The sequence below is a fragment of the Triticum urartu genome, chromosome 6A, assembly GCF_056163025.1.
Source record: "Triticum urartu cultivar PI428250 chromosome 6A, HENAU_Tu73, whole genome shotgun sequence".
In the NCBI taxonomy this organism is placed as follows: domain Eukaryota; kingdom Viridiplantae; phylum Streptophyta; class Magnoliopsida; order Poales; family Poaceae; genus Triticum; species Triticum urartu.
Genome location: NC_141878.1, coordinates 368,493,911 through 368,510,148, shown reverse-complemented (window position 1 = coordinate 368,510,148; position 16,238 = coordinate 368,493,911).

Here is a 16,238-nt window from a genome sequence, read left to right as displayed (position 1 = left end):
CGGTCCCAACTCAACCACTGGTCCAGGCGAAAAGGGCGCATCCCCGTGACGCGCCCAATCTAATAGCCATGAAATACAAACCCATTACGCGGCGCGGAACCGTTCTGGAGGGATGGCTCGATGGCCCATGCAAAATACACACAACATCGGATACCATACCAACCCACAACCTTAGAGCATGTTGGATACTCCGACAGGTAGCCAAAAGCGGCGAGGACATCCTTACCAAAAACACCCCAGAGCAACACCCTCCAGAAGACGACGACCCGAGAGTACTGATGGTCTTTGAGACATTCTCTTCAAACAATAAGCACAAAAGGGCACTTCGCGGCCTCGACGAAGTTTGTCAAATCGCCACAGTAAACCCTTGGAACGACACGGCTATAACCTTTAATTCCGGCGACGAACCAAAATACAGGACAGTTCGAGTACCAGCCGCTCTAGTCCTCAGTCCCATCATGGATGGCTTTCGACTCACCAAGGTCCTAATGGACGATGGCAGCAGACTAAACCTCATCTATGAGGATACACTCCACAAAATGGAAATAGATAGGAGCTGCATCAAGCAAAGCAGCACGACCCTCCGAGGAATCATTCCCAGTCGGGAGGCGCGGTGTGCGGGAAATATCACACTTGACATGGTATTCGGCATGCCGGAGAATTATCGGTCTAAAGAAATCACCTTCCAAGTGGCTCCTTTCAGCAACGGATACCACACCCTGTTGGGACGGGATGCTTTTACACGCTTCCAAGCTATACCTCATTACATGTATATAAAGCTCAAAATGCCCGGACCAAACAGCATAATCACTCTTGTTAGTGATCCAGACATAGCACTCCGCACCGAAAACAAAACCGCATCCCTGGCCCTTGAGGCATTATCTGAAGCCCTCGCGGCCGAAGAATTAACCGCACTGCGCTCCACGGTGGATAGGGACGATGTGATCTTAGACAAACAACCCAAATCCACCTCCTTCAAATCGGCAGAAGAAATAGTCAAATTCTAGGTCCACCCAACGGACCCCAAGAAGACTGCATCTATTGGAGCACAACTAGACCCAACGGTCGACGCCGCACTAAGGGATTTCCTCCACAAAAACTGGGATATATTCACCTGGCACCCTTCTAAAATTCCTGGAATCCCACGTGAGCTGGCCGAACATAGCCTTAATATCTTAAAGGGATACAAACCAATCAAACAAGCACTGCATCGTTTTTCCGAGCCCAAACGCCAAGCTATGGGGAAGGAGCTGGCCAAGCTAATTGAAGCCGGATTCATCAGAGAAATAAAACATCCAGACTGGCTGGCAAACCTGGTGATGGTACCAAAGAAGGACAAATCCTGGCGGTTGTGCGTCGATTTTAAAGACCTCAATAAGGCTTGCCATAAGGACCCCTTCCCCCTCCCCCACATTGATCAAATCATCGATGCTACCGCAGGACACGACTCACTGTGCTTCCTTGATGCATATTCCGGATACCATCAAATCAAAATGAAGGAGTCCGATCAAGCTGCAACAGCATTCATTACCCCATATGGGCGATTCTGCTTTAACACCATTCCCTTCGGGCTCAAGAACGCCGGCGCCACATACCTACGCATGATTCAAACATGCCTGGAGAAACAGATCGGCAAGACAATTGAAGCTTATGTGGACGACGTCGTCATCAAAACTAGGCGCGTCGAAACACTAATAGACGATTTACATCTCACATTTGATAACCTCCACGCGTATGACATTAAGCTCAATCCGGAAAAGTGCGTTTTCGGCGTCCCTGCTGGAAAACTGCTGGGCTTCATCGTTTCCAACAGAGGAATTGAAGCAAATCCAGCCAAAATCCAAGCTCTGTCACAATTGGCTACGCCAACATACCTTAAACAAGTCCAAAACCTCACGGGTTCCGTGGCAGCTCTAAGCCGCTTTATCTCCAGATTGGGAGAAAAGGCACTGCCACTCTATCGCCTTCTACGGCGAATTGATCACTTCGAGTGGATGGACGCAGCAACAGCCGGACTAGAGGAAATAAAAACCCTTCTTGCGAGCAACCCAATCTTGGCCGCACCAAACGTCGGTGAACCGATGTTATTATGCATATCGGCAACACACTAGGTGGTGAGCGCCGTGCTCGTCATTGAACAAGAACAGGACAGACACAAATTCCCGCTTCAGAAGCCATTATACTACGTATCCACCGTCCTTACACCATGCAAATCCCGGTACCCCCATTATCAAAATATAGCATACGCGGTCTTCATGGCATCCCGAAAGCTCCGTCACTACTTCCAGGAGTGTTCGATCACAGTGGCTTCCGAAGTACCACTCAATGACATTATAAACAACCGCGATGCCACGGGCCGGATTGCCAAATGGGCCATTGAGCTCATTCCATTTGATATTACACTAGATCATTGCTGGCGCGCGTTGCCGCACCCGTCCTTTTTTTACTATAGTATGAAGTGCTAGGAATTTATGTAAAAACATGAAGTTGTTTATCAACAAATTTTTTGTTTTCTTTCCAAACTTGAGTCCATAATGATTGTTTAATCATTTTCAATGGGTTGGTTATGCACCTTATTTGTAGATACTTGGAAGGCATGCTAATATTTGTAATATAAATATGAACAATAGGAAAAACTGATAGACACAGTGCATATTTCTCAATCTAATGCTTGATGTATCCAAATGGTCGGTGTGCTAGCCGGTATCAGGCAAAACTGGATCTTAAAAACAACTATATCTAAAGGAAACCATTTACATCACCCACTATCATTGTTTAATTCAAGCTATAATAAAACAAAATCACAAAATACAAATCAAACTGACAGCAAATTAGCATAGGTACTTCCCCAAGCCATAGCACTAAACTTTAAGAAGCAATGTGTCATCCTAAGTCAGCTACACGTACATACATGCACCATCAGCACCTCAATCGTGCATTAGCGCTAATCCAATCAGAAACAAGAGCACAATACTTCCATCTCCGTTCGATGCTCAATTGGTAGCTTGCAGACAAGTTGGCACCTATTAAGTTATAAAATAGCAAGTCTTATTTCTTTAATAATCACAACATTCAGATTATGGGTGTGAGATGTTAGATGATAATACTATTTCCTTTTAAATTTTAAGGAAATATATGAATTAGCAACAATGCTAAATAAAACATCAACGCTAGTAATGAGTCTTTGATACATGAACATGAAATATCCCAAGCCATGCTAAACAAAACATCATCACTGGTTATGAAAGTGAAATCCTCTAGTGGAAATGAAAACTATAACACAGGAAGTAAGATCAGATTTCAACTTTATCAATCTAAATAGTGAAGTTTACTTTAGTGACCTCAACAGTCAAGATCCCCTCTTCCAGTATCCTTGAAACAAAAACATAAAACTACTTTTAACTTTGTACTGCATGAAAATGGGATCACAAAGGCAGAGGAGAAAATAATATAAGACTCATTAACTCAGTCTGGCAGGAACATTTGGGTTAACACCAGCATCTAGTAAGCAGTTCATCATACCAGGTAGGACACTGTTCATTGCTGCCATCAAGTAATGCCCATATAGTCAATTTTATTCACATCAGCACCAGCCTGTATAAATAAATTATAATTTATTAGAGCAAGTGCTTGAGATGTCATCTACAGAAAATGTATGGACCAATAAATAAAGTTGCATCTATAGACTACATACTGAAGGAAGCTCCATAAATAAAAATTGTGAAGTGATGCCTCATAAAAATAGCAAGAAGGATTCAAATAGTATACTCACATATATAACCCAAACCATGTTTTTCATTCATTTCTTCAATCTATTGAAATAAAATTGCTAATTGTAGATCCTCCTTTATGACGGGCTTGTTTCTAACTATAATTTATTTATTTTAAGGAAAGATATCTATGTAAAGCTTGGAATGGACATCAACATTTGAGAATTGCCGGAATGGCTGCTCTGTGATGTCTGATTCTAAGAGCCGAACATGTTCCGTGGTGTTTTCCAGGTTAGTGGATAACTACAAAAAAATTGACCTAGCATCCATACACACGTCTGGTGGATACCACAGGAACCCATTTCCAATAAGGAGGTTAGGTGTTACTACTAAAAACATGCGTTCTTCTAATTAGATTTTACCTTTGCTTCTTGGAGAAGATATATATTCCCTGGACATCTTTGTGTATGCTCACAAGACATAACAGAAAAAGGAACCAGAACATGAAGTAATTCTTAGAGAAAATCTGCATAATTGCTACTCTAGCGTCGGTAATCATTTGCCTTGACCAATCATTTACTTTAGAGAAAATCTGCACAAATCCATTTAACTTGGAGCATGATGGAAAACCAAATCAACAAATAGAGAACTTTAAAACAAAATTAAGTGCCGCTATCCACCGGAGGTGGAAACTTAAGAATTCCCAAAATGCGCTAGTAATAACCTGTCGAATGGCCATTTGAGATTGAAGACTAAAAGATTCCCCAAATCAAAATGCTAGAACCAGTCTCCAAGATTTACCCGAAACAATTGAATCCAACTAGTATGGACACCACCTGCACAAAATAAGGATTGGTAAGATATTAGAACATTGTAATCATTGCGTGGAAGAGGGGTTGTACAGGAAAGAAACAAATGTAGATAGAGAGTAACCAAGCCAAGAACCATGCTGCTAGAGGTTTTGTTGCTGGAGTAGTAAAGGTGATCGGAGAGTGCCAGGTGAGGTAAGCTTATATGCACAGATGCTTGTACTAAACAAAACAAAAAGTCACACCTACTGTATTATGCGTCACAGGCAAGTGGAACACATCATCCACCATGAGTCAACCAGAAACTGAAGATTGAGTACTTCCGTCAAACTACAACAGATCGGTTTTGCCCGTCGAACAGACAAACAGTCGAGCGCCAGTTTGTACCAACCTGATCGGCATGAGGTCCATGAGGCCCGAAGCCGGGACGTGTTGCCCTACTAACCTCTCTGCAAGTAACCTGGTCTCGTCACGACTCCACATTTTAATAGTGAATTATAAAATTACCCCTGAAAGAAAGGGTTATGCAGTCAGTCCAGGACGTCTGTATATGGACGTCACATAAACTCAATATAACATGCAGTATTCTCAGGTGGATCAATGATATTCAGGTACTCAAGTTTGACAACTTTTGTTTCAAATTTCTTGAAGTCTCTAATATACTGGCCACCTTCTGTTGACCAATTTATTCTACTCTAGAAGTCAAATGCAGAATAAATTGGTAGTTGCACTTGAAGGAACCTATCTTACAGCCATTCCAGACCCTCGAAGTGATGCACGCCCTGAGCCCCTCCCAACCGAGAGGGCCCCCCCAATTAGAAACTGGTCAGATGTTTGTACGTACCTCTGGCTGGTTGCTCGATGTGGTGGATCTGGCGACGGCGCGCCCGAGAACTCCAGACATGGCTTGAAAAGTCAAACACATGCTTCAGGGATTTAGTGCGCCACCGATTTGGGGATGTAGCTCATCGCCGCCTCAAGAAAAAGATGCTCCCTGCTGCACCTTTAGGGAATACAGGAAAAAGAGGAAAACCACGAGTAGGTGTACGTAGATGGAGACGCCACTCCGACGGGGCGATTGAGGAGCTGGGAGATGAAGACCATGGAGGCGGCACACCTAGGCTAGGCGAGGGTAGGTCTCATGCGCGAGAGTCAGAGAGAGGAAAGGAGCGTCGTGGGGTGTGGCTGCATGGAAGGACACTTGTAAAAGCCCATTAGGCCCAATTTCACACCAGGGGTCCAAAATAGTCACCGGAGCAGCGGCCCAACAAGGAAACACTCGGTTTTAGCGAACACAACGATTCCAGGCAGGATTAAGAGTAAATCTAACAGCCAAAAACATTCTAAACTGATGATCCAAAGGATGAAAGTGCTAATAGCCTGAGAGGGCTGGAAAGGTGCTCAGTTTTAATATATCTAAATACAAACCACGTAGAGCTATTAAATCCCAAGTACTGGCTGACTTCGTCACCGAATGGACAGAGGCCGAACTCCCTAAAGAGTATGGCACATATTCCAATTGGGTTATGTATTTCGATGGCTCCAAAATGCTGGCAGGGCTAGGGGCGGGCGTCGTTTTAACGTCACCTACTGGAGACATCGTTCAGTACATACTCCAAATACTATACACAGACTCCAACAATGCAGCCGAATACGAGGCCTAATTGCATGGTCTCCGGATGGCGGTCTTGATACGTCTCCAACGTATCTATAATTTTTGATTGCTCCATGCTATTATATTAGAAGCCAAACCAGACAAAACGGCCGAAGCGGGGCCGGTAATAGATTTCATATCCGGCCTGGTACACCGTTATGGTGTCCCACACAGCATAATCACTGATAATGGCTCTAATTTCACAGCCGATGAAGTGAAAACTTGGTGTGCTAATCTGGGCATTAAGCTCGATTACGCCTCTGTCTATCACCCGCAGACAAACGGTCAAGTCGAACGGGCTAATGATCTTATTATGAGCGGCATCAAACCTAGACTAGTGCGGTCTTTGAAAGAATCAGGCAAGCACTGGGTAGAGGAACTTGACCCCGTACTCTGGGGGCTGCGGACCACGCCCAACCGCACTACTGGATATACACCTTCCTTCATGGTGTACGGTGCAGAAGCAGTGTTACCCTGCGATATTATTCATGACTCACCTCGAGTGCACATGTACAAAGAGGGAGAAGCCGAGCTTGATCGGCAGGACAACTTAGATGCCCTGGAGGAGGAGCGCGACGTCGCAAAAGCCCGTTCCGCATTTTGTCAACAACAGGATCGTAGGTATCAAAGCAGAGAAGTGCGGGCCAAGACTTATAACATTGGTGAACCCGTTCTACGCCTGCCAGAGAAGAAAAAGGACAAACTGATGCCCAAGTGGGAGGGTCCCTTCATCATTGATGAAGTTCTCACCGGAGGAGCGTACCGCCTGCGTGATGCGTCAGACAATCACCTGGATCCGAACCCCTGGAATGCAGCCAGACTCCGACGATTTTATGCCTAGCGCCGAACTCTGTGTTCGTCTCCTTCCTCCTGTTATTAACGTTATTCTTTTCTCTCTTTTTATTTTTTTATCTTTTTTCGTTTTGCTCTTTGGCCCTACGGCTTTAGTACGGCTAGACCATCCTCCCCTGATGTGTACATCTCCACAAATGTACGGTCATTATACCTGGGGGCTTCTCGTACAGAAGCTTGCTATTATTCTTCGAGCATCAAGCTCACCACATATGCGTTTTTCCATATGTACCTTTTCTTCACCATTATATGCATCGATATGACTTAAGTTTTGGCCAAGCTAGGTTGCCTGGCTCCTGTGCTTATGCCCTACGTCCCCGTTAGTTCGGCTAGGGCATAAAGGGAGCACCTCTGTGATTGTTACTGCCGGGTCATCTGGATGTGTAACTCAGACTGGGTGAAGCCGAAAGCTAGCGTTCTTAAGGGAATATTCGGTCGGCGAATTAAAGACGTTTCCGCATTCACTCCATTCTGAAACCCCAGAAGTTACTTACCCTATGATTTTTTCAATCACAGTTCGGACATGCACTTTAAACGCATGCACACCCAGGGAAAGGAACCCTTAATGGAACTATTCTTTCTGGAAGATGTTTCTTACATAATGTAATATAACATAACTAGCCGGATAAACTTTATCTGTTCAAGCAACTATGACCCCTATGCCTGGTTCCCATGCATACCCTGGTATATTCTAGCGTTAGGGTATTTGGAAACACTCTGCACCTTCAGGTCCAGAGGTCGAAGCGAAAAGGCCAGCCATGACAGTTGTTTTTATTATCCAGCTAGAAGGAAAGTACGTAGTCACCTAGGACTTAAAAATTTCCTCCTCTATACCGTCCAACAGGCGGTCTAATTTACAATCCTATTGGGAGTATCTAGCAGCCACCTCTACTTGGCCATATACTAAACTAACGGGAATTTCTTCCCCATGTGACCCTAGCGGTCCGACCCGGGCCATGTGATTCGGATCCAGCTTGGTATATCGTGTTTTTACCATGGCCCAGGCCTCTCGCACACCCTCTCGGCAGGCAGATATCTTCCATAGTCGGATACGCCACCGCGCTCCCTTGAACAGATCTACAAGCTTCTCCATATTCCCTGGAGGGGAGTCGGATGGCCATAAGGCCTTGGCTACACTCCGCATTGCCTGTCGAGCTTGCTCGTGCAACTGCTACAGCCCTTGCAGAAGATCACTTGATGATCCAGACACCTCCTCTTCAGGACGACCCGTTAATATACTTGCAATCATAGCTATATCAGCAACTTTTACTTCCAAACTGTTATAAGGTAAATAACTGAATATGCCGCCTCGTAGTTTTTTGTTCTCCTTCACGGAGTCTGCCAGCTGGGCCCGTACATCTTTCAGTTCTTCGCGCATTTGGGTGTTCGCATCCTGGAGCTTGTTTTTCTCCTGAACGACTTTTGTTAGCACACGCTCGCCCGCTGCTAGCAGTTTTTTGGCTCCATGTTCTCCGCTTTGAGCGGCGTCCAGCTGTTCTTGCAGTTCGAATCAACGCAGAGGTTGAGGAATAAAGGGATAAGTCGATCTATACATGACTATAGAGAAACTGCACGGCCATTCAACAAGGGTAGATTCCCTATTAATTAAACATAATTAATTAATTGTAATAGGAGTATCATAAGGCCCTTTCCAGTGCGCCATGGTGTACAGGTGCTGAGGGTGCCACATAGGCAGAAAAATGATGTGGTAAAATAATTAAAGAGGAGAGAGAGCATTATAGTGACCCCAAGAAGAACCAATGCTAAGCACGTGGACCTATGCAAAAGTACTACCAACCAATACAAGAGGGATTTTTGTCACTAAACAATTAAATAAAGGTGGCTTAGCTACAAAATCTAAGCACCGATGCATTGGGGACATTAATTGCTAAGCATTTTAATGCACTTAGCACCTCACTTTAGGCTGGTTGTAATGGGGAGTATCATATACTAGTATCATGCATATGATACTAGTGTATGATACTACCTCCTTAATGCATAGTATCATACTACCTCTGTCCTGGTTTTTTTAGTCCCCTTTGTAATTTATTCTAAATTTTTACTAAAGATTTAACTGACAAAATGTTAGTGCATATAAAAAAAATTGTATAGTTGGATTCGCATTTGAACATAGTTTTCAATGATACAATTTTTGATGACATGCATGAACATTTTATTAGTTAAATTTGCGGTCAAAGTTTGGCACAGGTTACAATGGGGACTAATAAACCAGGACGGAGGTAGTATATTAGTATCATGTAGTACCTTATTTATTGTCATGCATGACACATACTAGCATATCATTTATTATGATACAGTATCATGATATGATACTCAACTCTCTCTTTCTTCATTTAATTCTATGACACCTCATCAAAATTGCATAGTTGGCATGCATGATACTAGCTATGATACTACCATTACAACCAGCCTTAGCACCAATGCATTGGAGGAGGCCTAAGCGGTATCATGCATGTCAACTAGACTTTTTGGATAATGTGGCACACAATTAAATGAGGAAATCCAAGATGTGGTATGATATCATGATACCGTATCTTATTAAATGTTGTACTACTTTGTGCATCCATGACAATTAATAAGGTAACCTAAGATACCAACTTATGATACTATACATTACGGAACTAGTATCATATCCATGATACTAGTATATGATACTCCCCATTACGATTAGCCTTAGGCATCTTAGGTTGTGCACCGTGACCAATATGGAAACGAGAGAACTTAATATTTATTTGCTAAGTAATACCATTGCATGCAATGAACTGACCACTGCATGCCATGCTAGATAGTCTCAAGTCATTGAAAGCATACATGCCCACAACTCTTATTGGTTGATTCCTTTGTTCGTAGCAATAAATATGGAACGAGGTGGGAGTTAATGCACCGCTTCTAAGCATTTTTTGGATTATTTTGTTTTCATAATGTGTCTAATGCACCTATACAAAGGGAGTAACATATGATATTATGCACTGTGGAGATAGTATCATACACTAGTATCATATGCATGATACTAGTATATGATACCTCCCATTGTGCACATCCTTATAGCAAGCAAGTTATTTGGTCTTCCTCAATTAGCTCATGGATCGCAGGTCATAAGTATTTAGGATCCATGGCTAACCAGGCCTCGATTTCCTAATACGCAAAATAGTGTGAAAAACTTTTTAAAAATTAAGACATGTATATTATGAAGAGAAGGGAGTACATGTATATACCTCCATGTGTTGCCATAAAGGGAAAATATTTTTAACGCAATAAGAGGATCACACAGAAGAAATATTGATACAAAACAAATAGGAAAAGTAAGATTATATTTTGGTTATAAAGCATAGATTTTTTGCCATTGTTTAAACCGACAAAATAGGTATGTGCATGTGATTGATCTGCTTTATTGGGGCACAAAAGATAAGAGATTAATTCCTACTTATTTCTTTATGGGCAGTGAATTTATTGCCATTTACTTGGTTAGAGCATGTCTAGCAGACTCCTTAAAGCCGTGACCCGTAAAGCACAGATAAGGGCTGAGAAAAACGCGATTTAAAGGTCGAAATCGACTCGGCGACGATTCCGGCCTTCAAACTGTGAAACCACACAATGCAATTGATTGTAATTTTGAGAAATAAAACAAAATTCCGAGAATTCAAACACAATTTTGGTGACATCTACACATAGTTTTCGCGCCACAACCCAAAAGAGATCGCATCCATCATCACTCATCAATCATCATTATCATCACAATATGAAATCTTCACCGCCACCATTGCCACCACCACTTGACGAACCTTGGCACTGCATGGCCTCTTGCGGCTAGCCTCCTCCTCTCCAAGATCTCCAACCTTGCCATGTCATGCCATTCTTTGGTGACCTCATCCATCTCATTTCGATTCATCGTCATGATTTTGTTCTCCTCTTGAAGGAGCTTGGCCATGGCTTTGTGCTCATCGGCCATGGCTCTCCTCTCCTCAATGGCGGCCTTGCGCATGGTGTCCTCCTTGAGTAGTTTCCACTTCTCTTGAGACTTCTTCTCGACCAACTCCTTCTTTGCCTCCAATGTCTTGATCACCAATATCTCATTGGACTTGACCATGTGATCTAGCTTGTCCCGCAAGCTTGATGCCTCTGCTTCCTTCTTGATCTTGTCCTTGGCCTTTTTGTTTCCATTGGGCTTGTTCTTGTTTCTTGGGCCATCATCATCCTCCATCTGGGTGAGTGCACCTCTCATTGGTGGGGATTCTTTCTCAATCAACTTCAACTTCTCGCTCTCTTGAAGAAGTTTCCAACAATGCTCTAGTTGAAATGCCTTTTTACCGAAAGCTTCCATGTCCTTGTACCTTTCTTGCGCAATTTTCCTTTAAAATGAAAACTATATCAAATTATGCAACCACTCTGATGGCTACAAATGATTTGCACAACTTGGGACATGAAGCCAAACTCACATAATCGGATTCAACGGTACCACTTGGAGGTGCATTGCGGACTTGTTGCAAGCATGTAGCCCAACGGCTAAAAATCGGCTTGATCACGTCCCAACGACCTTGGAGTGACCGAAAGGTGCATGGCGTCCTGTTGGGATACTTTGCCATAACGTGCAATTACTGATCCTCTATCCTTTGTCAATACCGTTTGGCGGTTTGGTCAGTGCCGGTGCACGCATCAAGGGACACCAATTCCCAAGCCTTGATGAAGATGGTATCTTCCAACTACGTGTAGTTCTTCGATCTTGCGCGCACTTTTTCTTGCGCTTCGTCGAACACCCCCTCCTCAACCTTCTTGACCTCATCTTCTTCCACGCTGTGGTCGTGCACGCCACCATCCATCTCATTGTAACAGTAATCACCGATCGGGACTTGACCGATATCAACGGTGTTGTCATCTAACAAGTGCACAAACTCGGCAGCCGCATCATGCAAACCAGCGCTACAATTTCGCTCAACAAGTCACGAACACGTGCAATGGAGAAAAGTGAAAGAAGTACAAGAAATCGAAGCATCATACCTTGCGCCCATTTCGTCAAACACCTCAGGGCGGCGGCAACAGCGCCGTCGGCTGGCATCCTCGGGGTAGATCTTTCCTAGGCAATCGGGGGAGGTGTTGGTGGGGTAGGTCTTCCTACGAGCTTCTTGCATATCGCACCCGAAACCTTCCCCTTCATCGCCGGCAGCCCAACCGGATTTGCATCTGCGAGGCTGCGGGAGTGCGTGCCTTCCCGGCAGGGGCGGCGGGAGCGCCGTCCTGGACGACGATGTTGCCCTGCCGCTTGCGGGGTGGCGTGGTGTAGCCTTGAACGGCGATGGGCGCGACATGGCCGGCGATGAGATATGCCGAAGGGGATGTCGCGTGGATGACATCCGCGGTGACGACCGATGGCTGGGAGGCTTCCATGGCAGCAGAGGGAAGCCGGGGAAGGTGCTCCGGGGCGGGCGGAGGGAAGGGGAACCGGGAACTATCGCGCAGAAATCTCCCTCCCGCCAAATCTCGCACCCGATAGGGGTCAAGCTCGGGTTGGCCTCCCACCCCGTGTATCTAAAGGTTGAGGGCAAAGTTTTTCCGCGCCCCGCAATTTTTTTACAGCTCGCAGGCCGATGTGTTGTCTGATCGGGCCACTTTTTTCGGTCGAAACCGTAATTATCAGTTATTTTGCGGGTCGGCGCGTTGTAAAGGGTCTGTTAGAGATGCTGTTACCAAAGACATCTGATTGGTACCTGATTACCATAAGAAAACAATTTATTTACAAACTATGAATTTATTGGTATAACATAGACGGTTCTGATTTATTGGGTCACCGAAGATTGGTTTGTTGAAAATCAGAAGCGAATAGAAAAATAGGAACAACCAATGAAGGGTGAAAGGACAAACGAAGAGGTGGCGGCGAAAACAATGATGAAAAAAAATGAAATAAGATGAAACCTTACATTACTTTTATGTAATATTTAGTAGAGATAGAGATATATTGCAATGCATCTACTCTTAGGCTGATCATAGTGTGAGTAACTTAGTTAGTAACATATCGCACACCAAGGCAAATTTATGTATGTGGCAAGTAGTTAATGAACTGTTCATGTATTGTTCACTATCTTGCAATCACCATTTTTTTTATTTTGTATAACTCTTGTGTTTACTTATTTCATCACCAAACTTTATACATGTGTAATATACATCCATATGATCATCTAGAATTCCTTTTGGAACTTTTTGAAACTTCAAATGTTATTTTTAAACAATTAAAATTGGAGTAGTGCTACGCAGCCGATGATTTATCCTCCAATGCATGCATGACACTGGTTAATAATCGTTAGATTAAATCCCACCATAGTTAAGCAATGTTGGATTCTACCATCATCCACCTCCCGTGCATAAACGATCGTGTGTGGAGCTATTCCGTTAAAAATAAGGTGCTCCAATGCACTCATGCTTCAAAAATTCACTTTCTAATGACTAATAATAATATTTACCTAATAATAAAGCGGCTATCGCTTCTAGTCATACGTCATGAAAATTACCCATAAAATTGCCAATAATCACCCATTATGCCACCTGTAAGTGAAAAAAAAAAGATTTGTTTTTTGCTTAGTTGCTACACCGGACTTTGGTTTATTAGACGAAACGACCCACTAAAGTACAACAAAGGGTGAGTAGCTCATTGGCTAGATCGCCACCCTTCAATTGGATAGACCTACGTTCGAATGCTGACTATCTGATTTTTCTTTCCTTTTTTTATTTTCTTTTATCGGCACATTCAAATACTTTTTAAAATAATCCTATCTTTTAAATATATTATATCTCAAAATTTCTCAGAAAAATGTGTGTATTTCAAATATGTTATTATCTTGCATGTTAATCATTTCTAAAAATCTCATTTTTCTTCATATTTGTTTAATTTTACTTTTATCAAGCAGATTCAAATACTTTTCAAAAATATTGATTAAAATTCTAACTCGAAGTCTAGTATGTTATGTATGTAAATTCCTCAGAAAAATGTATAGATTTTAAATATGCTATTATCTTGCATGTCAATTATCTCTAAAATTAGGTTTGGGATGCAGCCTTAATTAATACTTTTTATATGTGGTATTTTGAAAATGCCTATTATATATGTTCCTACACCATTTAAATCGAGTACATATGATAGTTTGGTGCTTTCTCAAAAATTATTGGCACGGTAGGGGATGTTGATTCCTACTAAAATTACAACATGTGTATAATCATCCTCTCTATTTTGTTTAATTTTACTTTTATCGAGCAGATTCAAATACTTTTCAAAAATATTGATTAAAATTCTAACTCGATGTCTAGTATGTTATGTATGTAAATTCCTCAGAAAAATGTATAGATTTTAAATATGCTATTATCTTGCATGTCAATTATCTCTAAAATTAGGTTTAGGATGCAGCCTTAATTAATACTTTTTATATGTGGTATTTTGAAAATGCCTATTATATATGTTCCTACACCATTTAAATCGAGTACATATGATAGTTTGGTGCTTTCTCAAAAATTATTGGCACGGTAGGGGATGTTGATTCCTACTAAAATTACAACATGTGTATAATCATCCTCTCTATTTTGCACAGTGCACAATAACCGACCCGTATATGATGACGTACACTAAAGTATTGATGCGAGCTTTATGTAAACCAGTGGCTTAACATTGATTTTCATAGTTTGAAATCATGCCCATAAAGTTTGGTTCTGACAATATCGATGTTCATATGCAACCTTGAACATTTGGTACACACGTCCTTATAGATTGATTGCTTTCGGTGTAAACATCTAATATGTTTGCAACTAAACTAAATATAACTTGGATTACATTTGCAAACACATGTAGCAACAAGACAAAAATTCACATGTTATCATTGAGTACTAAAATGTACTTCTCTATTTTCATCCTAATGCAATATTTGTTGGGCATCACTAAAGAGGAATGACAACAAAGGCATAAAAGAGATAGCGGCGGATAGGTAGATTTTTTTTGTTGTCTAATAAATTGGAAACACGTTGAGTACACTTCAGAAAATAACTCACCTTTATGTTTTTGTACACCACTGCAACATCGTGAATGAGGGATGGTTTTTTTTCTCCCGGTACAATGCACGGGCATGTTTGCTACTAGTAGTACTAATTGGGATAATTCATAGATGTTTCCCGTAAAAAAAAGGAATAATCCATAGGTGGTCATAGTTGAGCCTTACAATAAGACTATCCACAATAAGAGTAACATATGTGGTAATATCACACATATTAGGCAAAATAGATGATGTGACAAGTAATTAATAAAGAAAGAGAGTGATGTGATAACATAACTAGTTACTAGTAGTATGAATAACATCACGCATATCAAAACAAAATGAGTCTACAACTTAATAAATGAAGTGTTGCATGACACCACACATATGTTACTCCTCATTGTGGAGGTAGTAATAGACTAGTAACATATGCATGTTACTACTCTAAGTTACTCCCTACTGTGGCTAGTCTAAAGCTGGTCATAATGGAAGTAACTTAGAGAGTAAGATAGATGCTACATAAGCAAAAAAGATGACGTGACAAGTAATTAATGAGGAGAGAGGCTAATAGAGTAACATAATATGTTACCATCACATAGCGCTTTTCAATGCAAAATGGCTCTACAAAGCAATAAATGAGGACATCTATGTTATCACACCTATAATACCACCCACTATGAATGTAGTAACATAGACTAGTAGTACATGTTACTAGTTTAAGTTACTCCCTACTATGACCAGCCTAAGATGATCAAAGCTTCTTACGAGGACGTGCATCGACTCCTCCCCGCATTAACTTGAGCGCAAAGGCATTTTTTATGGCAGTGGAGAAACAAAACTGGCTCTCCGAGCAGTTAACGCGTGCCGATCCAGGATTGCGGACCGAGAGATTGATATTTCGATCCGAGAAGCCAGAGCGTACGCAGCCGAACCGCCGAATCGATTCGGCACCCGACCACGAGCGGCAAAGTATTACTACTGACTGATGAACATCGCGCGTGCCCATGCATATGCTGGCATTTGATGCGCCCGTCGTGAACTGGCCGTGTTATTTTTGGTCTCGCGGCGCTGACCACGGCATTACTGGGCCGCCGCTTTAGTTTTCACCGGCGCCGCCGCCCATCGGCAATGTCGTGATGCTACTTCAAATACAACGAGCGGCGTTGGGCGCAATAAGATCGAAAAC